Raw genomic sequence first — 27,178 nt, forward strand, 5'->3', positions numbered from 1 at the left:
CCTGTATGCTCCTCCTCCGGGCGGTAGGGGGTGGGCTCCGGCACTCTGTGTACCGCATGTATGCTCCTCCTCCGGGCGGTAGGGGGCGGGCTCCGGCGCTCTGTGTACCGCATGTATGCTCCTCCTCCGGGCGGTAGGGGGCGGGCTCCGGCGCTCTGTGTACCGCATGTATGCTCCTCCTCCGGGCGGTAGGGGGCGGGCTCCGGCACTCTGTGTACCGCCTGCATGCTCCTCCTCCGGGCAGTAGGGGGCGGGCTCCGGCGCTGATTGTACCGCCTGTATGCTCCTCCTCCGGGCAGTAGGGGGCGGGCTCCGGCGCTGAGTATACCGCATGTATGCTGCTGCTGTTGCTCCTCCTCCGGGCGGTAGGGGGCGGGCTCCGGCGCTCTGTGTACCGCATGTAAGCTCCTCCTCCGGGCGGTAGGGGGCGGGCTCCGGCGCTCTGTGTACCGCATGTATGCTGCTGCTGTTGCTCCTCCTCCGGGCGGTAGGGGGCGGGCTGAGGCACTCTGTGTACCGCATGTATGCTCCTCCTCCGGGCGGTAAGGGGCGGGCTCCGGCACTCTGTGTACCGCATGTATGCTCCTCCTCCGGGCGGTAGGTGGCGGGCTCTGGCACTCTGTGTACCGCCTGTATGCTCCTCCTCCGGGCGGTAGGGGGCGGGCTCCGGCGCTCTGTGTACCGCATGTATGCTCCTCCTCCGGGCAGTAGGGGGCGGGCTCCGGCGCTCTGTGTACCGCATGTATGCTCCTCCTCCGGGCGGTAGGGGGCGGGCTCCGGCGCTCTGTGTACCGCATGTATGCTGCTGCTGTTGCTCCTCCTCCGGGCGGTAGGGGGCGGGCTCCGGCACTCTGTGTACCGCATGTATGCTCCTCCTCCGGGCGGTAAGGGGCGGGCTCCGGCACTCTGTGTACCGCATGTATGCTCCTCCTCCGGGCGGTAGGTGGCGGGCTCTGGCACTCTGTGTACCGCCTGTATGCTCCTCCTCCGGGCGGTAGGGGGCGGGCTCCGGCGCTCTGTGTACCGCATGTATGCTCCTCCTCCGGGCAGTAGGGGGCGGGCTCCGGCGCTCTGTGTACCGCATGTATGCTCCTCCTCCGGGCGGTAGGGGGCGGGCTCCGGCGCTCTGTGTACCGCATGTATGCTCCTTCTCCGGGCGGTAGGGGGCGGGCTCCGGCGCTCTGTGTACCGCATGTATGCTCCTCCTCCGGGCAGTAGGGGGCGGGCTCCGGTACTCTGTGTACCGCCTGTATGCTCCTCCTCCGGGCGGTAGGGGGCGGGCTCCGGCACTGAGTATACCGCCTGTATGCTCCTTCTCCGGGCAGTAGGGGGCGGGCTCCGGCACTCTGCATACCGCATGTATGCTCCTCCTCCGGGCGGTAAGGGGCGGGCTCCGGTACTGAGTATACCGCATGTATGCTTCTCCTCCGGGCGGTAGGGGGTGGGCTCCGGCACTCTGTGTACAGCATGTATGCTCCTCCTCCGGGCGGTAGGGGGCGGGCTCCGGCACTCTGCATACCGCATGTATGCTCCTCCTCCGGGCGGTAGGGGGCGGGCTCCGGTACTGAGTATACCGCGTGTATGCTCCTCCTCCGGGCAGTAGGGGGCGGGCTCCGGCGCTCTGCATACCGCATGTATGCTCCTCCTCCGGGCGGTAAGGGGCGGGCTCCGGTACTGAGTATACCGCGTGTATGCTCCTCCTTCGGGCGGTAGGGGGCGGGCTCCGGCGCTCTGTGTACCGCATGTATGCTCCTCCTCCGGGCGGTAGGGGGCGGGCTCCGGCGCTCTGTGTACCGCATGTATGCTCCTCCTCCGGGCAGTAGGGGGCGGGCTCCGGCGCTCTGTGTACCGCCTGCATGCTCCTCCTCCGGGCAGTAGGGGGCGGGCTCCGGCGCTCTGTGTACCGCCTGTATGCTCCTCCTCCGGGCGGTAGGGGGCGGGCTCCGGCGCTCTGTGTACCGCATGTATGCTCCTCCTCCGGGCGGTAGGGGGCGGGCTCCGGCGCTCTGTGTACCGCCTGTATGCTCCTCCTCCGGGCGGTAGGGGGCGGGCTCCGGCGCTCTGTGTACCGCCTGTATGCTCCTCCTCCGGGCGGTAGGGGGCGGGCTCCGGCGCTCTGTGTACCGCATGTAAGCTCCTCCTCCGGGCGGTAGGGGGCGGGCTCCGGCGCTGAGTATACCGCATGTATGCTGCTGCTGTTGCTCCTCCTCCGGGCGGTAGGGGGCGGGCTCCGGCGCTGAGTATACCGCCTGCATGCTCCTCCTCCGGGCGGTAGGGGGCGGGCTCCGGCGCTGATTGTACCGCCTGTATGCTCCTCCTCCGGGCAGTAGGGGGCGGGCTCCGGCGCTGATTGTACCGCCTGTATGCTCCTCCTCCGGGCAGTAGGGGGCGGGCTCCGGTGCTGAGTATACAGCATGTATGCTGCTGCTGTTGCTCCTCCTCCGGGCGGTAGGGGGCGGGCTCCGGCGCTGAGTATACAGCATGTATGCTGCTGCTGTTGCTCCTCCTCCGGGCAGTAGGGGGCGGGCTCCGGCGCTGATTGTACCGCCTGTATGCTCCTCCTCCGGGCAGTAGGGGGCGGGCTCCGGTGCTGAGTATACAGCATGTATGCTGCTGCTGTTGCTCCTCCTCCGGGCGGTAGGGGGCGGGCTCCGGCGCTGAGTATACAGCATGTATGCTGCTGCTGTTGCTCCTCCTCCGGGCAGTAGGGGGCGGGCTCCGGCGCTGATTGTACCGCCTGTATGCTCCTCCTTCGGGCAGTAGGGGGCGGGCTCCGGCACTGAGTATACCGCCTGTATGCTCCTCCTCCGGGCGGTAGGGGGCGGGCTGAGGCTGGAGTCCGGGGGCGGGCTGAGGCTGGAGTCCTGGAGCGTCGCTCTGGGATCCTGGATGCTCAGTGCTCGGAGGCGCCGCCGTGACTCACCCGCTCTCTGCATCCTCTGCGGCCGCGGACAGCACGGGACACCGGCCATGTGAGTCAGTGACTGGGGCAGGGTCGGGCTGGAGCCGGCGGAGGCCGGTGCTGGGGCGCAGAGCTGCAGTGATTGTGTACGGAGGGTGTAAGACTGTACATGGGACTGCTGCATCGCTACGTGGGACTGCTGCATCACATGGGGAGGACGGCGGCAGTGTTTATTACACACTGGATGGGGGGGCTGTAGTGTTTATTACACACTGGATGGGGGGGGCTGTAGTGTTTATTACACACTGGATGGGGGGCTGTAGTGTTTATTACACACTGGATGGGGGGGGGCTGTAGTGTTTATTACACACTGGATGGGGGGCTGTAGTGTTTATTACACACTGGATGGGGGGGGGCTGTAGTGTTTATTACACACTGGATGGGGGGCTGTAGTGTTTATTACACACTGGATGGGGGGGGGCTGTAGTGTTTATTACACACTGGATGGGGGGCTGTAGTGTTTATTACACACTGGATGGGGGGGCTGTAGTGTTTATTACACACTGGATGGGGGGGCTGTAGTGTTTATTACACACTGGATGGGGGGGGGGCTGTAGTGTTTATTACACACTGGATGGGGGGGCCTGTAGTGTTTATTACACACTGGATGGGGGGGCTGTAGTGTTTATTACACACTGGATGGGGGGGCTGTAGTGTTTATTACACACTGGATGGGGGGGGCTGTAGTGTTTATTACACACTGGATGGGGGGGCTGTAGTGTTTATTACACACTGGATGGGGGGGCTGTAGTGTTTATTACACACTGGATGGGGGGGCTGTAGTGTTTATTACACACTGGATGGGGGGGGCTGTAGTGTTTATTACACACTGGATGGGGGGGCTGTAGTGTTTATTACACACTGGATGGGGGGGCTGTAGTGTTTATTACACACTGGATGGGGGGGGGGCTGTAGTGTTTATTACACACTGGATGGGGGGGGGGGGCTGTAGTGTTTATTACACACTGGATGGGGGGGCTGTAGTGTTTATTACACACTGGATGGGGGGGGCTGTAGTGTTTATTACACACTGGATGGGGGGGCCTGTAGTGTTTATTACACACTGGATGGGGGGGCTGTAGTGTTTATTACACACTGGATGGGGGGGCTGTAGTGTTTATTACACACTGGATGGGGGGGGCTGTAGTGTTTATTACACACTGGATGGGGGGGCTGTAGTGTTTATTACACACTGGATGGGGGGGCTGTAGTGTTTATTACACACTGGATGGGGGGGGGGCTGTAGTGTTTATTACACACTGGATGGGGGGGCTGTAGTGTTTATTACACACTGGATGGGGGGCCTGTAGTGTTTATTACACACTGGATGGGGGGGGGGGGGGGCTGTAGTGTTTATTACACACTGGATGGGGGGGCCTGTAGTGTTTATTACACACTGGATGGGGGGCCTGTAGTGTTTATTACACACTGGATGGGGGGGCTGTAGTGTTTATTACACACTGGATGGGGGGGCTGTAGTGTTTATTACACACTGGATGGGGGGGCTGTAGTGTTTATTACACACTGGATGGGGGGGCTGTAGTGTTTATTACACACTGGATGGGGGGGCTGTAGTGTTTATTACACACTGGATGGGGGGGGCTGTAGTGTTTATTACACACTGGATGGGGGGGGCTGTAGTGTTTATTACACACTGGATGGGGGGGGCTGTAGTGTTTATTACACACTGGATGGGGGGGCTGTAGTGTTTATTACACACTGGATGGGGGGGCTGTAGTGTTTATTACACACTGGATGGGGGGGGCTGTAGTGTTTATTACACACTGGATGGGGGGGCTGTAGTGTTTATTACACACTGGATGGGGGGCTGTAGTGTTTATTACACACTGGATGGGAGGCCTGTAGTGTCACTCATCCAGAGCTCCCTGGTGACTGGTCGCTCCCGGAGCTCCGGCTTCACATTTCGCCATTTCAGACGTTTTCCTTGGAGAATATTGAATTGTGACGTTCGTTCTCTGCTCCTGGGAAAGCTGGGTGACTGTTCTGTCCGCTGCGCTTCTGTTGCAGATTTTGCTGCGGTTTTGCTCCGTTTCTTGCGATGGTGCAGATGCGTTTCTTCCCGGCTCTGTATGACCGCTGCGCGCTGTGTGGACGATGTACAGACGTTGTTGCCATTTTCCTGTGGATGCGATGATCTGTGTTTATAATTAGAAAGTACAATATTGCAGTAAATGTTTCCAGTGAAGGTTTCCTCCGTGTGTCGGGAGGAATCCTGGGAGCCGGCGGTGTCTGTGGGTGTATACGGAGGGGACGGTGAATCATGGCTAAATCCATGCTGTATACACGGTATATACTGTGTGCATAGACGCGCGCTGGCTGCCATAGTCACCCACTTTATGGATCATCTTGGATTAAAAAAAAACATGGCCACGTTGCTGTGATTTTCTTCCGGACCCCAAAGAAAACCCCCAGACATGAGAACGGCCCCGTAGATTATGATGGGTAAGTGTCGTATCCATGAAAAAGACAGGTAGGGCTGGTACAACGTCACCCAAAACCTTTAGGAATCATTTGAATAATTTCCACTGCAGTTTTTGATATTTTACTCTTGTCCTAAAGAAGAAAAAAAACTGCAGTGTGTGTATATATATATATATATATATATATATATATATATATATATATATATATATATATATATATATATATTTTTTTTTTTTTTTTTCTTTTTTGTCTAATTTATCATTGGCAACTTTTTGAAATCATAAACATGCTCGAGATCTTCCCCCACCAACCCTGGAGTGCTCTTGCGTCCACCAGAATAAATATTGCCCGTACCCCACCCCTGCTATCCTTGTAATAATACATTTTTGCGGATCTGGAATGTTTTTTTTTGTTTGTTCTTTTATCTCGGATAAACAAACCGATTGCTCCATGTTAGAACACAGGCAGCTGCAAATCATCCGTGTTCTCCGGGCCGATGTATTCGTTATTCCTTTCATCCTGCACCTGAGTTCTATGTTCCGGATTCTAGTATATAAGATTAATCCGGAAGGAATGCACACAGCGACATCTTCACACAAACATTCCGGATTGTGGAATAACACAATCTTCTCTTATCTCCGCTGAGTCTTCTGCTTCTAGTCTTGTGGAATTCCATGTTTTATTGCAATTCTGGGCTGAATATAAATATTGGATTGTTAGAAAATATATTATTAGTCCATGTTCTCACTTGTAGAAATGCTTTTTATTCTGCAGGTGACTGCACAAAATATGCAGTAGCAATGTGCTCTGATTATTTTATTATCATTATTAATATTATTATTGAGTCTCTCCCTTTTTGGTGCAGACATGAGTGTTTTTTTTTTTTGCAATTTTTTTTTACCTACCTTAATGCTTAGACTTTGTACTAAAGATACATTTTAAAAATTGTATTTTTTTTCTTATTAAAGGGGAAACACATTTTTTTTCCTCGGCATCTCTAACCCCACAGTGGGTATAAACACTCAGGAAATCACATACTACTTCTGCTAAAAAAAATCACTGTGGGAAAAAACCCTGCAGCAGTTGATAACTGTGCGGCGGAGCCTGTCCCGAGTACGTACCCACTGATCTTATGTTCTGCAGCGTCCGGTATTGATAACCTCTGTGGATATCATTGCAAAGCATGAATCTGGCACTGACTTCTGCAGCATAAATTGACACGTGACAGATTTCAAACCCGCAGTTTGTGTTAATTTACCTTGCTGATATTTATTCATAGCATGGGCACCCGGTTTCTGAAAATCTCTTGATCTGTAAAAATCAGCAAAAAATGGAATTGACTTCCCCCTTACCCCAGAAAACTGAATTTTTTCTCTTATTTTTTTAACTGTTTTTTTTTTTTTGTATATTACGGTATCTGCTCTTTTACCGTTATTTATTTCTTTACTTTTTTAGCAGCCTCTACTATTGTTTCCTGCAGATGTCCAGAGTATTTGTCTTGTAATCTGGATGATGTCCTGGTATAATGTTATTTTCCAGCTTTTGACCTTCTATACGGAGATAACAGAACAGAGTGTGAAGGGACAGAACTAAAACATTCAGGTCTCCTGAGAAGGTCCCAGAAGGATGCGAAGTGCAGAAGGTTTTACTTCTAAGAACGCGAGGGCGCTGCCTCCGGCTGGTGGAGGGGTGGAACATTACATTATGGCAGAAGCGTGGAAATCTTTCTAATTCAACCCTCTAATATTATTTTTCCGTTGTTTTGAAAATATGCTTTCATTCTGTCAGTGAATGGCAACGTCAGAGACAGTAACCCTGTACATCACTAATCCTGCTCACAGCTGATACAATGTATCCAGTACAGACAATGCTCTGTGACTCCAGACTGATACAATGTATCCAGTGCAGATAATGCTCTGTGACTCCAGACTGATACAATGTATCCAGTACAGACAATGCTCTGTGACTCCAGACTGATACAATGTATCCAGTGCAGACAATGCTCTGTGACTCCAGACTGATACAATGTATCCAGTACAGACAATGATCTGTGACTCCAGACTGATACATTGTATCCAGTACAGACAATGCTCTGTGACTCCAGACTGATACATTGTATCCAGTGCGGACAATGCTCTGTGACTCCAGACTGATACAATGTATCCAGTGCAGACAATGCTCTGTGACTCCAGACTGATACAATGTATCCAGTGCAGACAATGCTCTGTGACTCCAGACTGATACAATGTATCCAGTGCGGACAATGCTCTGTGACTCCAGACTGATACAATGTATCCAGTGCAGACAATGCTCTGTGACTCCAGACTGATACAATGTATCCAGTGCAGACAATGCTCTGTGACCTCAGACTGATACAATGTATCCAGTGCGGACAATGCTCTGTGACTCCAAACTGATACAATGTATCCAGTGCAGACAATGCTCTGTGACCCCAGACTGATACAATGTATCCAGTGCAGACAATGCTTTGTGACTCCAGACTGATACAATGTATCCAGTGCAGACAATGCTCTGTGACTCCAGACTGATACAATGTATCCAGTGCAGACAATGCTCTGTGACTCCAGACTGATACAATGTATCCAGTGCGGACAATGCTCTGTGACCTCAGACTGATACAATGTATCCAGTGCGGACAATGCTCTGTGACTCCAGACTGATACAATGTATCCAGTACAGACTATGCTCTGTGACTCCAGACTGATACAATGTATCCAGTGCAGACAATGCTCTGTGACCTCAGACTGATACAATGTATCCAGTGCAGACAATGCTCTGTGACTCCAAACTAATACAATGTATCCAGTGCGGACAATGCTCTGTGACTCCAGACTGATACAATGTATCCAGTGCGGACAATGCTCTGTGACTCCAGACTGATACAATGTATCCAGTACAGACTATGCTCTGTGACTCCAGACTGATACAATGTATCCAGTGCAGACAATGCTCTGTGACTCCAGACTGATACAATGTATCCAGTACAGACAATGATCTGTGACTCCAGACTGATACAATGTATCCAGTGCAGACAATGCTCTGTGACTCCAGACTGATACATTGTATCCAGTGCGGACAATGCTCTGTGACTCCAGACTGATACAATGTATCCAGTGCAGACAATGCTCTGTGACTCCAGACTGATACAATGTATCCAGTGCAGACAATGCTCTGTGACTCCAGACTGATACAATGTATCCAGTGCAGACAATGCTCTGTGACCTCAGACTGATACAATGTATCCAGTGCGGACAATGCTCTGTGACTCCAAACTGATACAATGTATCCAGTACAGACAATGCTCTGTGACCCCAGACTGATACAATGTATCCAGTACAGACAATGCTCTGTGACCCCAGACTGATACAATGTATCCAGTGCAGACAATGCTCTGTGACCTCAGACTGATACAATGTATCCAGTGCGGACAATGCTCTGTGACTCCAAACTGATACAATGTATCCAGTACAGACAATGCTCTGTGACCCCAGACTGATACAATGTATCCAGTGCAGACAATGCTTTGTGACTCCAGACTGATACAATGTATCCAGTGCAGACAATGCTCTGTGACTCCAGACTGATACAATGTATCCAGTGCAGACAATGCTCTGTGACTCCAGACTGATACAATGTATCCAGTGCAGACAATGCTCTGTGACCTCAGACTGATACAATGTATCCAGTGCGGACAATGCTCTGTGACTCCAAACTAATACAATGTATCCAGTGCGGACAATGCTCTGTGACTCCAGACTGATACAATGTATCCAGTGCGGACAATGCTCTGTGACTCCAGACTGATACAATGTATCCAGTACAGACTATGCTCTGTGACTCCAGACTGATACAATGTATCCAGTGCAGACAATGCTCTGTGACCCCAGACTGATACAATGTATCCAGTACAGACCATGCTCTGTGACTCCAGACTGATACAATGTATCCAGTGCAGATAATGCTCTGTGACTCCAGACTGATACAATGTATCCAGTACAGACCATGCTCTGTGACTCCAGACTGATACAATGTATCCAGTGCAGACAATGCTCTGTGACTCCAGACTGATACAATGTATCCAGTGCAGATAATGCTCTGTGACTCCAGACTGATACAATGTATCCAGTGCAGATAATGCTCTGTGACTCCAGACTGATACAATGTATCCAGTGCAGATAATGCTCTGTGACTCCAGACTGATACAATGTATCCAGTGCAGATAATGCTCTGTGAGCGAAACATCCCGGACTCCACACTGATGCATTGTAACAAACCAGCAGAGATCTGTGCTTTTGCTGCTTATGTTCTATGTATTTAAATCCCAATTAGAGATGCTTCTCACAGATGAGACTTTATCACAATGTATCCAGTGGAGGCAGAAACTCATCAGCGGCAGCTGCAGAGATTTCTCTGCTGGTTTGTTACAATGTATCAGTAGAAAGCATTCCGGATTATATTCAGAACCAGGAACCCTTTCATATCTGGTCCTTCTCTCAGCTGATACAATGTAGATAATGCTCTGTGAGCTAATCTCATCAGTGGCAGCTACAGAGATCTCTCTGCTGGTTTGTTACAATGTATCAGTCCAGGATGTTTCAGAATAGACGTGCAATGGTTAAAACAATAAAATTCCCCGCTTGCACATGACTTATGTGAACTAGTACCGTATATATTGCTGCGAGGCGACTGTAACTGTATAAATCTGTAAGGTTCTTTACTTATTGACTAATCCTTTCCCGGTAATGAATGCAGTCACTAATTAACCAGTGCGCGGCGGGTGTAGGCCGGTGGCCCCTCTGTTTAGTCTCCAGCAGTGATGGGCGAGAAGGAGCAGGTCGTTTTTTTTTAATAAGCTCCTCAATGTCTTTTATTATGACTTTTATTGCTTTTTATGGATTTTGCTAAATGGCTTCTAAAAGATTTAAAAAAAAACAAAACAAAACTTGTTTCTTTCCCGAATGGCGCCATCGTTATCTAATGGCTGTGTGTGTTATTGCACTTTAGCATTTTTTTTCTGCTGCTTTTTAATTGTGGAGTATGAGGGCAGCGTCAGACGGCCGTATAACTCGGACGAGGATCGCAACTCAACGCTTGGACTGGCCGGCGGTATCGCAATCCAGCTGTCGCCCTCGGGTCCGGAGTCCGTGCATTGCGTTGTGATCCTCGCCCGCCGCCTGATTCTGCCCTTATGGTGCAATAAAAAAATGGGATCTTCTCTGATTTGATTGTAGCGTTTTTTTGTCTTCTATGAAATCACATCCTAGCAATTAAGAAGAAAACCAATGTTTGCGCTTGGTAATAATATGGCCTTAAGGGGGCGCTGTCTGTGCACATCTGCGGATCTCTGTGTGGTTGGTGGTCAGGTTTTCCCTCTTCCTGTTGGTATTGCGCCTCCGCCGGCCGCAGCCTTGGCACCAGTCTGGTTTTGCATTCTTCTCAGTCAGGAAAATAAAACCAATGTTCACACATGAGATTTCTGAGTTCTCATAGACTCTGCTTGTACTGTAAAACGGAGCTGAAATTTTACCTTAAAAAATGCTGCAAAAAGCAATGTGTGAACATACCCCTAGAAATGTTTGAAAAAAATGTACATTTGTTTCCATGCAGATTTTTGCCCACTCATTAGTGCGGAGGGTGAAATCTGCAGCAAAAACGCTGCAAGAATCGACGCCGCAGATTACAACCTACTGGTAAAAAAAAAATTAAAAAAAAATGATCGCTTCAGGATTCTTTCACTTTGCTGTCAACAGGAAATTTTTCAGGTTTAATGATAAATCTGCGCAGAAAAACTGCACCGTGTGCACAGAGCAAAAGCGTTTATTTGCACTGATGTTTATCTGATTTGTTTCCTTATAGAAAGTGAGAACTTTTTCCTTTTAGAATAACATTCTTGGACGCTGCCGTGCGATCGCGCTGAACTAAAGTTCATGTTCCTGTTTACATTAACTTATATTAATTGCTAAAATTTGTCCAAAATGGAAAATTTAAAGGCACCTTGTCAGTGGCATTAAAGGGAACTTCTCCTTAGATTCGTGCTGTCCGAACAGTCTCTGGGAACGGCCCCCAATCGACTTTGTCAAACTATTTTCTTTGACTTGCCGCAGATTTTGGCAACAGAGTGAAGTTGTAGGAAATGTTCACACGTTGCGTTTTTGCTGTTTTTTTTTTTTTTTTTTTTTTTTTTATGGCAGTAAAGAAGCTGCTTACAAAAAGCATAACTTGCTGAGTTTGTATGGCTCTTTTTTTCTTGTTGCGTTTTTGTTGTCTCTTGTGCATGTTGATAAAGTTTAGTGCCCTCAAAAAAAAACAAAAATCATGATTTAGCTTCCTTATGTTTTTGCACTAAAAACGCAGCAAATAAAAACTGCATTTTTTTTTTTTTGCACTTTCCCATTGTCTTCAAAGGCTGAAAAAAAAAAGCTACAAATACGCAGAAAAAAAAAACGTTGAAATAAGTGACATGCTGCAGTTTTCCAAATCGGTCAGGGAAAAAAAAAGTATGCATGATGTTTCTGATATCCCATAGACATTGCTGGAACTGTAAAATGCAGCTTTAAAATTTGCATTAAAAAATAGCAGCAAAAATGTGGAGAGTGACAAGCCAGGCCTGGCATGTAAGGAGACTTGTAGGACATTATGTTGCCAGCTCTCGCTGCGTGTATCCGTCCTGTTAGGAGATGGTGACCCGGCTCGCTCTGCGTGACCCGGCTCGCTCTGCGTGACCCGGCTCGCTCTGCGTGACCCGGCTCGCTCTGCGTGACCCGGCTCGCTCTGCGTGACCCGGCTCGCTCTGCGTGACCCGGCTCGCTCTGCGTGACCCGGCTCGCTCTGCGTGACCCGGCTCGCTCTGCGTGACCCGGCTCGCTCTGCGTGACCCGGCTCGCTCTGCGTGACCCGGCTCGCTCTGCGTGACCCGGCTCGCTCTGCGTGACCCGGCTCGCTCTGCGGTCAGCACTGGATTAGTGCTGCTGTATCTGCTGAATGTTCCAAACGTTTTATTTAGATTTCTCCATGGGCGTCCATTGTAAGGTATCCGTGTGCGGCTGCACCATCCAGACCCATGCTGAAGGCTTCATGTGATGGTTGGGGGGTAAATACGGCACCTGGGGGCCTCAGATGGGCCCCTATGACGGCCATATCTAGTTGCCCATTAGGAATACATGTAAGAAATAAAGTTGAATTCTTCTGGATTTTAACATTTTTACTTGTTACATTGTAACTTTTTTTCTTGCAATGCACAAGCAAAGCGAATGGCCTAGATGTGTACGGCGAACATAGTTTATTCGAACCTTTGGAGTTTATTTCTTGAACTTTTCCATGTATAACTTCTGTCCATGAAGAACATTTGATAGTGACAAGCCCGAGAGTCCGAACACATGGAGGGTGCGAGAGACGACCCGGCGGCTAAATATAGTCCCGATGAAAGCCAGGGATGAGCCCGACACTCTGCGTCATTCATCACGGAGATTCTGTGTCAGGGCCTCAATACCGACCGGATCAGTCTGATAGCATTATATTGATAGCATTGCATCCCTTATTTTCCCGGACAAGGAGGGAAATTGCCCATTGGGTCCGAATCTCCAGTCTGGACGGTAATGATTGGGTCTCCAAGGTTTTCCCTCTTGTTTCATCCTGTGGGGTTGCTGTGCACTCCACACCCTCCATGGCGGGCAATCTGCAGGTTTTTTTTGAGGTTTTTAACCCCTTTTCTGGTCCATATACAAATCATAATTTCATCTATCCAAGGTAGGGAAAAAATGGACAAAAAAAATGTTCATTTGCACAATACCGCAATGTTTACTGTTTCGCAAGTTGAAGCTTTTTCAGGAGTTTTTTTTCTTTTTTTTTCCCCTTTCTCTCCAGCCTTTTGATCACTTCATACAACCCCAGTCCATGGTTCAGGTCAATGCTCTCTAGCCTAGCATTGACCCCAGGGGGTTAAGGAGATTTGTGCAGCTCCTGTCCATGGCCTGCAGGCTGGATCGGGGGTTGTGCAAAACAATCCGCTGCTCTCTATATGGGACAGTGGCTAGTTTGGAGAAGTTTCTTTCAGGATCCTCTACAAAGAAGTGACATCCACTTTTTCTTTTTTTTTAATGCCAGAAGTATTTTTTTTAAAACCTCTACAGAAACAATAAAAGCAAACCTCTTACAAACAATGAAGTGGCTTTCCCATAGAAATCAATGGGGAGAGTTTTCCAAGCAGTTTTGAAGCTCGACCTTCTTTGTGCATTGCCTTTCTCTTGCATATTAGTTCCCAGCCCCCAGCCCGCTGTTTCTTTGTAGACTTCAGTGTGTTTTGCTTTATAGCTGCTTTTTTTTTATTGTTTTGTTTTTTTCGTTCTTCCTCTGGAGTGTTTCCACTACAGGCCTGTACGCTGCTTTAAATATACCCCGCCGAAAAAAAAATCAATGTAATCGAAGAGAAATAAATCACTAAAATCAGTAAAATGCTCCGGAATTTTTTTTTTCTCTAAGCTTTCAAAATCCCAGAAAAAAAAATTTCATCCTAGCTCCATCAAAAATTAGTGTGACCTATAGAATAGTGTTATACAGATGACGACAAGATTGTAACTAGTTTTACAAAAATAATTAATTGGATGAAGCTAAAGTTCCAATAATAATCCTCCAATATTCGGGCGCTGCCTCCGGTCTGAGCTACTTCTTGCTGCATCATAAACCTCCTACTCCTCAGTCTGCAATGGAGATCTTGCAAGGCAAATGACGCCCCTTTAACCAGGCTTCTATTCCGAAGCAAGAGATGAAGGATCCCGGTATTTCTAGCTGATGACTACAAGATGGATATTTATTATATATTTTTAACTATTGCTATATTTCCTTTGTATACATAAATGCTTTCAATTTCTGCTGGTTGCCCTTGGTAATGGACAACAATCTATCCTCTTCTCTCTGCTGGTTGCCCTTGGTAATGGACAACAATCTATCCTCTTCTCTCTGCTGGTTGCCCTTGGTAATGGACAACAATCTATCCTCTTCTCTCTGCTGGTTGCCCTTGGTAATGGACAACATTTTATCCTCTTCTCTCTGCTGGTTGCCCTTGGTAATGGACAACATTTTATCCTCTTCTCTCTGCTGGTTGCCCTTGGTAATGGACAACATTTTATCCTCTTCTCTCTGCTGGTTGCCCTTGGTAATGGACAACATTTTATCCTCTTCTCTCTGCTGGTTGCCCTTGGTAACAAACAACATTCTACTATCCTCTTCTCTCTGCTGGTTGCCCTTGGTAACCGACAACATTCTATCCTCTTCTCTCTGCTCGTTGCTCTTGGTAACCAACAACATTCTATCCTTTTCTCTGCTGGTTCCCCTTGGTAATAGACAACATTCTATCCTCTTCTCTCTGCTGGTTGCCCTTGGTAACCGACAACATTCTATCCTCTTCTCTGCTGGTTGCCCTTGGTAATGGACATCATTCTATCCTCTTCTCTCTGCTGGTTGCCCTTGGTAACCGACAACATTCTATCCTCTTCTCTCTGCTGGTTGCCCTTGGTAATGGACTACATTCTATCCTCTTCTCTCTGCTGGTTGCCCTTGGTAACGGACAACATTCTATCCTCTTCTCTCTGCTGGTTGCCCTTGATAACCATCAACATTCTATCCTCTTCTCTCTGCTGGTTGCCCTAGGTAACCGACAACATTCTATCCTCTTCTCTCTGCTGGTTGCCATTGGTAATGGACAACATTCTATCCTCTTCTCTCTGCTGGTTGCCCTTGGTAATCGACAACATTCTATCCTCTTCTCGTTGCTCTTGGTAACGGACATTGTATCTTCTATCCGCTGGTTGCTCTTGGTAACAGAAAACATTCTATCCTCTTCTCTCTGCTGGTTGCCCTTGGTAACGGACAACATTCTATCCTCTTCTCTGCTGGTTGCCCTTGATAACCGTCAACATTCTATCCTCTTCTCTCTGCTGGTTGCCCTTGGTAATCGACAACATTCTATCCTCTTCTCGTTGCTCTTGGTAACGGACATTGTATCTTCTATCCGCTGGTTGCTCTTGGTAACAGAAAACATTCTATCCTCTTCTCTCTGCTGGTTGCCCTTGGTAACGGACAACATTCTATCCTCTTCTCTGCTGGTTGCCCTTGATAACCGTCAACATTCTATCCTCTTCTCTCTGCTGGTTGCCCTTGGTAATCGACAACATTCTATCCTCTTCTCGTTGCTCTTGGTAACGGACATTGTATCTTCTATCCGCTGGTTGCTCTTGGTAACAGAAAACATTGTATCCTCTTCTCTCTGCTGGTTGTCCTTAGTTACTCTCCGTCATGTTGTGCCTGTAAAATCTGACATTAAATAATATAAACTCCTTCAGGGTAATTTTCTTTTACTAAAATGCTCATGTGTTTGACTGCAAATTTTGTATTAATTGGGTTTCATTACAAATTGTGTGCGCTGGCTGCAGATTGAGTTGACGGAGATTCCGTCAGCGAGCTTGTTCTGTAACTGGTTTCACTCTTTTTCAGCTGATTTAAGATCCTCCAGAAAGTTGAACTGAACTTGGTGGCTATAAATCGGCACAGAGGAAAGGAAATGGTGCGACTGCCCCAGTCCCCAGGAACAAGGATGCCCATTGTAAGCGGAGGAAGCTCATGTCGTCCCTTCTTATCAATGGGCGTTCTGTCCGGTTTGGGCGATACCGCTCTTTTTATGGTGGTAGATAGCCCCCCCATAACTATCCTGTGTTTTCTGGGGGGGAAGTTTGCAGGAATGTTTTATTATTTTTTTTTTTAAATTGTCGCCCCTTAATATTGCAAGATCCTTTTTATCGTGTGTGTTTTGGGGTAAAATCTTTGGGATTCCCATTGATAACCTTGTCCCAAAGTCCCAATGCTATTACAGCACAGGCCCTAAAGGGTTAAAAAAACAAAACAAAAAAAACAAACAATGTGTGTGAACTCCGACTCTGCTGCATTTCAAAACTGAGGTCTGTTGCATTTGCGATTGTTCCGCTCATTAGTTGCTTCCCTTTTTGGCTTATGTATCAGATGTCCGCAGCACGCCTGCATTTTTTTTTTTTAGATTTTGCGTTATGGCTACACGACCCTGACCCACCCCTGCAAATCAAGTGGATGCAACTCCACTTACCATAAGGTTCTATGGTGAACTAGGGTCAGTCCATTCTAACCGCAGGGGGTTCCATATTTTACTACACCCCCCAGAGGCTTTAATCTCTCCAGTCCCGGGCGTTCTATCAGTGACCCAATTTCTTTTGTCTTCCATTAACAAATACTCGACCATTCATACCTTCCACAAAGGTGACGGTTGAGGAGGAGCAGTAAATCTGCATTTTGTATAAAGACAAACAAGCTTAGAATAAATTCTGCTAATAAATAATGCAAATAGAGACGAAGGCACAACACTGATCGCTCCACGTACGCAGCGGCGCCCAGCAAGCGGATCATTACATGTTATATCCCCGCATTGCTGGGCTCGTCAGCAGCTCAAGTGATCAGAGATTCCCAGCGATCAGCTAGTGTTCTGTAAAAGGATCCCCAGCGATCAGCTAGTGTTCTGTAAAGGGATCCCCAGCGATCAGCTAGTGTTCTGTAAAGGGATCCCCAGCGATCAGCTAGTGTTCTGTAAAGGGATCCGCAGCGATCAGCTAGTGTTCTGTAAAAGGATCCCCAGCGATCAGCTAGTGTTCTGTAAAGGGATCCCCAGCGATCAGCTAGTGTTCTGTAAAGGGATCCCCAGCGATCAGCTAGTGTTCTGTAAAGAGATCCCCAGCGATCAGCTAGTGTTCTGTAAAGGAATCCCCAGCGATCAGCTAGTGTTCTGTAAAGGGATCCCCAGCGATCAGCTAGTGTTCTGTAAAGGGATCCCCAGCGATCAGCTAGTGTTCTGTAAAGGGATCCCCAGCGATCAGCTAGTGTTCTGTAAAGGGATCCCCAGCGATCAGCTAGTGTTCTGTAAAGGGATCCCCAGCGATCAGCTAGTGTTCTGTAAAGGGATCCCCAGCGATCAGCTAGTGTTCTGTAAAGGGATCCCCAGCGATCAGCTAGTGTTCTGTAAAGGGATCCCCAGCGATCAGCTAGTGTTCTGTAAAGGGATCCCCAGCGATCAGCTAGTGTTCTGTAAAGGGATCCCCAGCGATCAGCTAGTGTTCTGTAAAAGGATCCCCAGCGATCAGCTAGTGTTCTGTAAAGGGATCCCCAGCGATCAGCTAGTGTTCTGTAAAGGGATCCCCAGCGATCAGCTAGTGTTCTGTAAAGGGATCCCCAGCGATCAGCTAGTGTTCTGTAAAGGGATCCCCAGCGATCAGCTAGTGTTCTGTAAAGGGATCCGCAGCGATCAGCTAGTGTTCTGTAAAAGGATCCCCAGCGATCAGCTAGTGTTCTGTAAAGGGATCCCCAGCGATCAGCTAGTGTTCTGTAAAGGGATCCCCAGCGATCAGCTAGTGTTCTGTAAAGGGATCCCCAGCGATCAGCTAGTGTTCTGTAAAGGGATCCCCAGCGATCAGCTAGTGTAATTAATTGCCTTGCGTGAACTGAACACCCACCTCTGATATGCAGTTTCTCGGTAAGATGGAAGACACCGGCCCGGGCTCCTGCTTGCTCTGTGGATTAGAGTGGGGTTGCAACTTAGGCCAAACCCCTGCTTGCTGTGTAAGGGGGAGGGGCGGTGACGCAGGCCCGGCCCCTGCTTGCCGTGGGGGGGGCACTAGGCTGGCCCCTGCTTGCTGTGGGGGGGCACTAGGCTGGCCCCTGCTTGCCGTGGGGGGGGGGGGGGCACTAGGCTGGCCCCTGCTTGCCGTGGGGGGGGGGGGCACTAGGCTGGCCCCTGCTTGCCGTGGGGGGGGGGCACTAGGCTGGCCCCTGCTTGCCGTGGGGGGGACACTAGGCTGGCCCCTGCTTGCCGTGGGGGGGGGCACTAAGCTGGCCCCTGCTTGCCGTGGGGGGGGGCACTAGGCTGGCCCCTGCTTGCCATGGGGGGGGGGGGGGCACTAGGCTGGCCCCTGCTTGGCATGGACTGCGATATCATGGTGACAGGTTCACTTTAAAATAAATTACCAGTCACATTTCCCAGAATGCCCTGTAACTCCAGTTAAGTATATAACACAGTACACCCAAGATTATAAACAAAAAAATATAAATACAAAAATAATATAAATAAAATAATATAATCTAAAAATAAAAATAAAAATAATCCAGAAAATATATAGGGTGCGCTGTGCAGGAGTACAGTGAAAGCCCACTGTGAAGAAGAACTAACAACCAACGTAAAGCGACATGGGACAAAGTCCAAAAAGATTCAACCAAGGCTGAGATAAGGAAACATATGGCTTTATTGATCTGATGCCTATGATTACATATAATCAAATTTAATATGTTAATTAAGTAAAATCACACAAAAATAAAATGTAAATCAATAAAAGCTTGCGCACACTGACAATATATATAAAAAAGCTATAGCAAAAACCTACCAACAGGATATAGTCCATATTTATGTATAATTATATGACTGCACCAAAGAGTAAAAAAAATTATATAAAAATAAGTATAAACAATTTTATATATTATTTCAAAATATTGTGAGAAAAAGGGGGGGGCAGTTTAATATATACAACCGAATTATACTGTGCCAAATCAAAGTGACTAGTGCAAAACAGCAGCAGGAGGAGGGAAGTAAATTTCCTGACTTATATCAATCTCTCTGTTGTATCACCCAGATAAAAAACAATAAAATGTGTGAGTAAACAATGGTGTAATTATAAGTTAAAAAAAAAAACGATCCACTGCATATGCCACAAAATCCAATGTGCAAAATGTGCCAATTAAGGTGACAAAGTGCAAAGTATAAAAAGGGAAAGAGAGGGAACAAAATGAGAGATAAATAGATATATGCCCTATCCGACTGTTATTTATCCGTGTCCACTCCAGGGACTACTTCAAACGCACCGTGACTATCGGTAATGGTTTAGATAAAGTGCACAAGTGCAAATAATCAGCCTAAGTGTTACCCATGAATCAAGAGTGCTAACAAATTGGTGCCATGAATCTAGTCAATGTACCTGCGGTGGTTAGGCCAGTGTGCGCGCTCACCCGACGCGCGTTTCGGAACGATTCTTCTTTCCTTCGTCAGGGGTGGCTATAGTGTGCGCTGAGACGCTTTATATAGCGTCTTAATCCGAGCGCTGCGGCCCGGGTATGTCCGGCGCGTGCGCAGTCGGGAGGTCCGGGACTTCCGGTCCCCGCGTCACATGACCGGCCGCATGGGAACGGAGTACCCAGCGTAACCACGGAAACATGGACGCGGAGAACCGGAACCCCCAGGACAGAGACCACGCATGCGCACAGCCAGGGCCGCAGTGTGGGAAAATAAATGAACTCAGTAAGGAACATGTAGAGATAAGGGGACAGGGGAAGGAGGGGATAATACAAAACTGTTACCGCAATTAAATGATAAATGGGGCCATGACCATATATATAAGTATATTGTGCTGCAAGATCCTGCTGCTGTATTACGATGTATGCTTATGAAAAGACCAGCACCTCACTAAAACTACCATATGGGTCCAGCCCCAAAGAGGAATAATAAAAAAGAAAAATATTATAAAAAAGAAAGAATTATACCATGTATATCAATCACAGATATCATGATAATACATAATATACAAAAATAAAAAATATAAAGTAAATAATAAGTAATGGCAAAAAATAATAATAATAATTAATGATTAAATAAATAATGAGAAATAAGACAAAAATAATTAAAGGAAAAAATAATAATAAATAAAAATAAAAGTAAAAATAAAAATAAAATTAAAAAATAATAAATAATAAATAAAATTGTAATAATTAAATTGAAAAGAATTAAATAAAGAAAAAAGAAAATAAAAAAATTATATATGTATAAATAAAATAAAGAAAATTATCCCATAAATACGGTAACAGAAGATGAAAAATAAATGAAAAACATTTATATAAAGAAAAAAATAATGTATATAAGAAAAAATGATTTTTTACAATGTCCTAGACAAATATTTTGAGAATCCAATCCAAATGTCCATAGATTGTAACAACATGTGGTATCATCTTCTTATGTCGAATTCAATGTTTTTAATGTCCTTTAATTACTTGATAAATAACAGTCGGATAGGGTATATATTTATCTCTCATTTTGTTCCCTCTCTTTCCCTTTTTATACTTTGCACTTTGTCACCTTAATTGGCACATTTTGCACATTGGATTTTGTGGCATATGCAGTGGATCGTTTTTTTTAACTTATAATTACACCATTGTTTACTCACACATTTTATTGTTTTTTATCTGGGTGATACAACAGAGAGATTGATATAAGTCAGGAAATTTACTTCCCTCCTCCTGCTGCTGTTTTGCACTAGTCACTTTGATTTGGCACAGTATAATTCGGTTGTATATATTAAACTGCCCCCCCGCCTTTTTTTTCTCACAATATTTTGAAATAATATATAAAATTGTTTATACTTATTTTTATATAATTTTTTTTACTCTTTGGTGCAGTCATATATACATAAATATAGACTATATCCTGTTGGTAGGTTTTTGCTATAGCTTTTTTATATATATTGTCAGTGTGCGCAAGCTTTTATTGATTTATATTTTATTTTTGTTTGAGTTTTTTTACTTAATTAACATATTAAATTTGATTATATGTAATCATAGGCATCAGATCAATAAAGCCATATGTTTCCTTATCTCAGCCTTGGTTGAATCTTTTTGGACTTTGTCCCATGTCGCTTTACGTTGGTTGTTAGTTCCTGTAACTCCAGGCAGACGCCATGCGGTAGTGCTGGAGGTCTCCGATCTTGGCGCGGATCTGATTCCGGATTGTAGGAGTTGTATATGGCTTCTTCACTCCCGTAGAGCGAGCCGCTGGTCGGGTTGATGGTATGGTCCGCCTCGTCCTGTGTATTAGGGTAATTCTGTGTATATAACACTTTCCCAGCAATAAGCCGAGTAATTGAAGTCAGGCCGGCTTCTCCTGAGTGCTGCAGATGGGCGGAGGCGGCCGGTGCGGCTGCAGGACGGGCCGCTGTGGCTGCAGGACGGCTACTTATCTCTTCCACAGATCTCTATTGTCGCAGTCTGGAATCTTTTGGACTAATAGACTAATATTTAACTTGTGTTTTCAGACATTTGCCCAATCTTTTATTGCTCATTTGAAGTGTTTTGTTTAGTTTAATATTTGATCTGGATCCCTCAGGAGTTTTTGCTTTCCCAGTGTTGGTTGTACCTTAGCGGGGGCGGTGTTTCTACCTGTTTTTTATTGAGGCATGCATGAAATCTGGGTCCATATACAAACCTAGTCACCAACATCTGAGTTTCAAATCATTGGACATTTAATGGGAATTATCTATTTACTACAAAAAAGTGTCTGCTCTCTAGTGCCACTACAGGTTGTGTGTGGTATTGCAGCTTGGTAACATTGGTTTCCAGGGAGCTGAGCTGCAGTACCAGACACAACCTATGTTCAGATGTGGGGCTGTTTCTGGAGAAAATCTGAGATATATGTTTTAGCCAACTTTAATTTTTACCATGGAATGTAGACAGATATGAATGATTATTGCATTGCTGGAAACAGGATGGTTTTTCTGTAGTTTTGGTTGGTCAAATTATAAACTAGTGGTTTTAATATTAAAGTCAGATTTTATAAGGCGTAAAATGGAGCTAAAGGGGTCATGTAACCTGCCAGGGCCATTTTTTTCCATTCTGATCCCTCAAATGCACATTTCCAGTCTGCTTTGAACACCACAGAAAATGGCAACTACTGCTGCACACTGGACCTTACAGCAGAAGTTGCTAAAACCACACCCCCTTCTCTGACATCACTTCCTGCTGCAGCAATTGGCTGAAGTTGCACCTCTCAGACACTCCCTGTATGCATTCAGACCCCTTATCCTAAATAATTATCTTTGCCTTTTGGATCAGATGAAGTATAATAAAACATATGATTCAGAAAGGTCTGAAAATTGCTGGTGTTATGTGCAAAGTGCATCCAGGAGGAGGGAGAGCAAGAAGTGTGGGAGGTGCAGCGTCAGCCAATGGCCATAGAGCAGGGAGTCTGGGAGGTGTAGCTTCAGCCAATGGCCATACAGCAGGGAGTCTGGGAGGTGCAGCCTCAGCCAATAGCTGCAGAGCAGGGAGTCTAGGAGGTGCAGCTTCAGCCAATGGCTGTACAGCAGGGAGTCTGGGAGGTGCAGCTTCAGCCAATGGCCGTAGAGCAGGGAGTCTGGGAGGTGCAGCTTCAGCCAATGGCCGTAGAGCAGGGAGTCTGGGAGGTGCAGCTTCAGCCAATGGCCGTAGAGCAGGGAGTCTGGGAGGTGCAGCTTCAGCCAATGGCCGTAGAGCAGGGAGTCTGGGAGGTGCAGCTTCAGCCAATGGCCGTAGAGCAGGGAGTCTGGGAGGTGCAGCTTCAGCCAATGGCCGTAGAGCAGGGAGTCTGGGAGGTGCAGCTTCAGCCAATGGCCGTAGAGCAGGGAGTCTGGGAGGTGCAGCTTCAGCCAATGGCCGTAGAGCAGGGAGTCTGGGAGGTGCAGCTTCAGCCAATGGCCGTAGAGCAGGGAGTCTGGGAGGTGCAGCTTCAGCCAATGGCCGTAGAGCAGGGAGTCTGGGAGGTGCAGCTTCAGCCAATGGCCGTAGAGCAGGGAGTCTGGGAGGTGCAGCTTCAGCCAATGGCCGTAGAGCAGGGAGTCTGGGAGGTGCAGCTTCAGCCAATGGCCGTAGAGCAGGGAGTCTGGGAGGTGCAGCTTCAGCCAATGGCCGTAGAGCAGGGAGTCTGGGAGGTGCAGCTTCAGCCAATGGCCGTAGAGCAGGGAGTCTGGGAGGTGCAGCTTCAGCCAATGGCCGTAGAGCAGGGAGTCTGGGAGGTGCAGCTTCAGCCAATGGCCGTAGAGCAGGGAGTCTGGGAGGTGCAGCTTCAGCCAATGGCCGTAGAGCAGGGAGTCTGGGAGGTGCAGCTTCAGCCAATGGCCGTAGAGCAGGGAGTCTGGGAGGTGCAGCTTCAGCCAATGGCCGTAGAGCAGGGAGTCTGGGAGGTGCAGCTTCAGCCAATGGCCGTAGAGCAGGGAGTCTGGGAGGTGCAGCTTCAGCCAATGGCCGTAGAGCAGGGAGTCTGGGAGGTGCAGCTTCAGCCAATGGCTAAAAAGCAGGAAGTGATGTCGGAAGTGGTTCTCTTTTAAAGGGAACCTGTCAGCAGTATTGTGCTCAGTAACTACAGACAGTGTCAGGTTGGAGCCGTTATTCTGATTACAATGATACCTGGTGATGAAATCCGTCTTGTGGTTGTTGTTTACTCTTTATTTGCAGTTTTGAGTTAATGATATTCTCGCGCTCCGGGACTGGACTGAAAATAAGCATTAAACAACAACCACAAGACTGATTTCATCACCATGTGTCATTTTAATCAGTAATTTTAGATGCCATTTTTCTAGGACTATTTTAAACCTATAAAGTGTGTGAATAATCCAGTGTATCTGGGAGCAGCGGTCGCTAGCCCAGCGCCCCACCGGGGTCTTGCACTGCTTTTTCCATGTATGAAGCTTTTCTGCTTTTTTCCTGACCCGTCTCTTGGCTTCGTTCCTATCAGGTTCACCATTATTGGAGAAGATGATTATTCTGTCCATGACCTGTGAATAAAATTCAGCCGACTCCCGTCACGTGAACCGATTGATTCTGTGTCAGGAAATTAACATTCCCTTTTATTTCAGCATAAAGTTCTCCAAAGAGCTGGAATAACAAGACTTTTCTATTTTAAGAACTTTTTGTTAAACAATACTTTTAAAAAGTACTAAAACAATAGAATAACAGCGCTCTTATCGCGCCCGTGTGTGACTCCAAGTATTATGTACATCTCATGGCCAACATTTTTTTTCCCCCAAGCAATTTATGCTACTTTTTTTTTTTTTTGCATAAACGCAGGCGCGGACAACAACTTTTAGACAGATTTATTTAACCCCTTCTTGACATGGGACGTACCAGTACAGCAGCCTCTGGGACTGTTACACAAGTGCCATCCACCTCTATTGACAGTAATCAGAGGAAAGCGCTAATTGCTAGTGTTAAAAGCATTGGAAATGTTTTTTTTTGTTTTTTCCGAGGAAGATTTGTAAAGTTTCTGCTCAGTGTTTGCTATAAAAACTCCATGTGTAGTCCCAGGTGACGGCCTGCGGCACCCTCCGAGTTTCCTGCGTTGTTTCCGCTCCGTGTGGAGAGGGTCGTTAGGGAGATCGTTAGGGAATCCGCATCTGAAACTTGCACAATTTTAAAGCCGGAATCGTATTATGGTGAAAATTTACAAACTATTATTCTCCACCCTGCAAAAAGTCCAACTGAAAAAAGAACTAAGTGGCCGAGCAGAACTCCGCTCCTCCCGGGGCAGCTGGGTGGGTGAGAACTTCTTGGCCGCGTTACAGTCCTGATTTCCGCGGTCGCTCGTCATCCTCTTCCTATAATGAATGTCCCTTGAGGCTTTTCTCTCCAGCAGATGTCATCGCTGCAGTTTTTCCCCTGGATTAGTGGCCGTCCCGGCTCTGCCAGTTACATAAGGTTGATATTTCCAGCTGGTAATGACAGCGTCCATGTTTGCTCCGGGAAGGTCTCTCCTTCCCGAACACTCGCTCCGACTTCCCGTACTGTCGCGGTGGTGCGATGCTCCAGGACAAGGAGAGCAGCGTGTAATACTGATCCACAAAAAAAAAACGACTTCCCTACCCTCCTGCAGGAAAAAAATAATGTTACAAGGCTTCACTCCTTTTTTTGAACAAGTCACCGATAATGTATCAGATGCTGCGTTAATGATTAATTATTGTAGGTTTAGGGGTGAAAACGAAGTAAAAATTCACATTTATTTTTTTGCAACAGTCTGTGATGTTCCACAAAGGAGCCTGAATCGTCCCATAAGTCCAACCTATAGTCATGGCCGAAAGTGTTGGCCCCCTTAATTGTTCCAGAAAATGAAGTATTTCTTAGGATTGTAAACTTCTTGAGATTGTTGATATTTTTCAACAATTTTGGTTCTCAAGTCATCAGACAGTTCTCTTCTCCTCTTTCTGTTCTCCATGCTTAGACACACAATGTAAAGATTGAGTCGTCATCTCCCTTTTTTATCTGGTTTCAAGTGTGATTTGTTACTTGCCACAGGTGAGTGTGAACAAGCATCACACGATTGAAACAGTTGTTTACCCACAATTTTTGGAAAGATGCCAACAATTTTGTCCACCCCATTTTGGGGTTTTGTGTGAAATGATGTCCAATTTACATCTTTTTTTTTTTTTTTTGTGTTTGTTTTGTTTCAATACACACAAAGGAAATAATTTTCTGGCAGAAATACTTTATTTTCTGGATCAATTTCAAGGGTGACACAACACTTTCGGCCACAACTGTATAATAATGGCCCATTTCATTTGATGTTTATTGAGCCATTTACTGCTTCTCTTCAGGCTTTGTTCTCCAGTGAGAAGAAAGTAAAGTTCTACAAATTTCTGATTTACTTTTTTGTCTTTTCTTTATTTTCCGTATCTGTTCTTGCTGTCAGTGACTGATGCATTAATCTCATAGTTGATACAATGTATCCAGTGCGGACAATGCTCTGTGACTCCAGACTGATACAATGTATCCAGTGCAGACAATGCTCTGTGACTCCAGACTGATACAATGTATCCAGTGCAGACAATGCTCTGTGACTCCAGACTGATACAATGTATCCAGTGCAGACAATGCTTTGTGACTCCAGACTGATACAATGTATCCAGTACAGACAATGCTCTGTGACTCCAGACTGATACAATGTATCCAGTGCAGACAATGCTCTGTGACTCCAGACTGATACAATGTATCCAGTGCAGACAATGCTCTGTGACTCCAGACTGATACAATGTATCCAGTGCAGACAATGCTCTGTGACTCCAGACTGATACAATGTATCCAGTGCAGACAATGCTCTGTGACTCCAGACTGATACAATGTATCCAGTGCAGACAATGCTTTGTGACTCCAGACTGATACAATGTATCCAGTACAGACAATGCTCTGTGACTCCAGACTGATACAATGTATCCAGTGCAGACAATGCTCTGTGACTCCAGACTGATACAATATATCCAGTGCGGACAATGCTCTGAGACTCCAGACTGATACAATGTATCCAGTGCAGACAATGCTCTGAGACTCCAGACTGATACAATGTATCCAGTGCAGACAATGCTCTGTGACTCCAGACTGATACAATGTATCCAGTGCAGACAATGCTCTGTGACTCCAGACTGATACAATGTATCCAGTGCGGACAATGCTCTGTGACTCCAGACTGATACAATGTATCCAGTGCGGACAATGCTCTGTGACTCCAGACTGATACAATGTATCCAGTGCAGACAATGCTCTGTGACTCCAGACTGATACAATGTATCCAGTGCGGACAATGCTCTGTGACTCCAGACTGATACAATGTATCCAGTGCGGACAATGCTCTGTGACTCCAGACTGATACAATGTATCCAGTGCGGACAATGCTCTGTGACTCCAGACTGATACAATGTATCCAGTGCAGACAATGCTCTGTGACTCCAGACTGATACAATGTATCCAGTGCGGACAATGCTCTGTGACCCCAGACTGATACAATGTATCCAGTGCAGACAATGCTCTGTGACTCCAGACTGATACAATGTATCCAGTGCAGACAATGCTCTGTGACTCCAGACTGATACATTGTAACAAACCAGCAGATAGCTGTGTGTAGCTCAC

At 46.9% G+C, this 27,178-nt stretch overlaps 1 protein-coding gene across 1 annotated transcript in view; it reads left to right on the plus strand.

Annotated features, from left to right (window-relative positions):
- The first annotated feature begins 2,866 nt into the window (after positions 1-2,866).
- LIFR (LIF receptor subunit alpha) overlaps positions 2,867-27,178 on the plus strand; it is a 68,891-nt gene continuing 44,579 nt past the window's right edge. The window contains exon 1 of the mRNA XM_069745929.1: positions 2,867-2,972. The gene's annotated coding sequence lies outside the window, so the exon portion shown is untranslated. The remainder of the gene's footprint in view (positions 2,973-27,178) is intronic.

The sequence above is a fragment of the Ranitomeya imitator genome, chromosome 1 (assembly GCF_032444005.1).
Source record: "Ranitomeya imitator isolate aRanImi1 chromosome 1, aRanImi1.pri, whole genome shotgun sequence".
Taxonomy (NCBI): domain Eukaryota; kingdom Metazoa; phylum Chordata; class Amphibia; order Anura; family Dendrobatidae; genus Ranitomeya; species Ranitomeya imitator.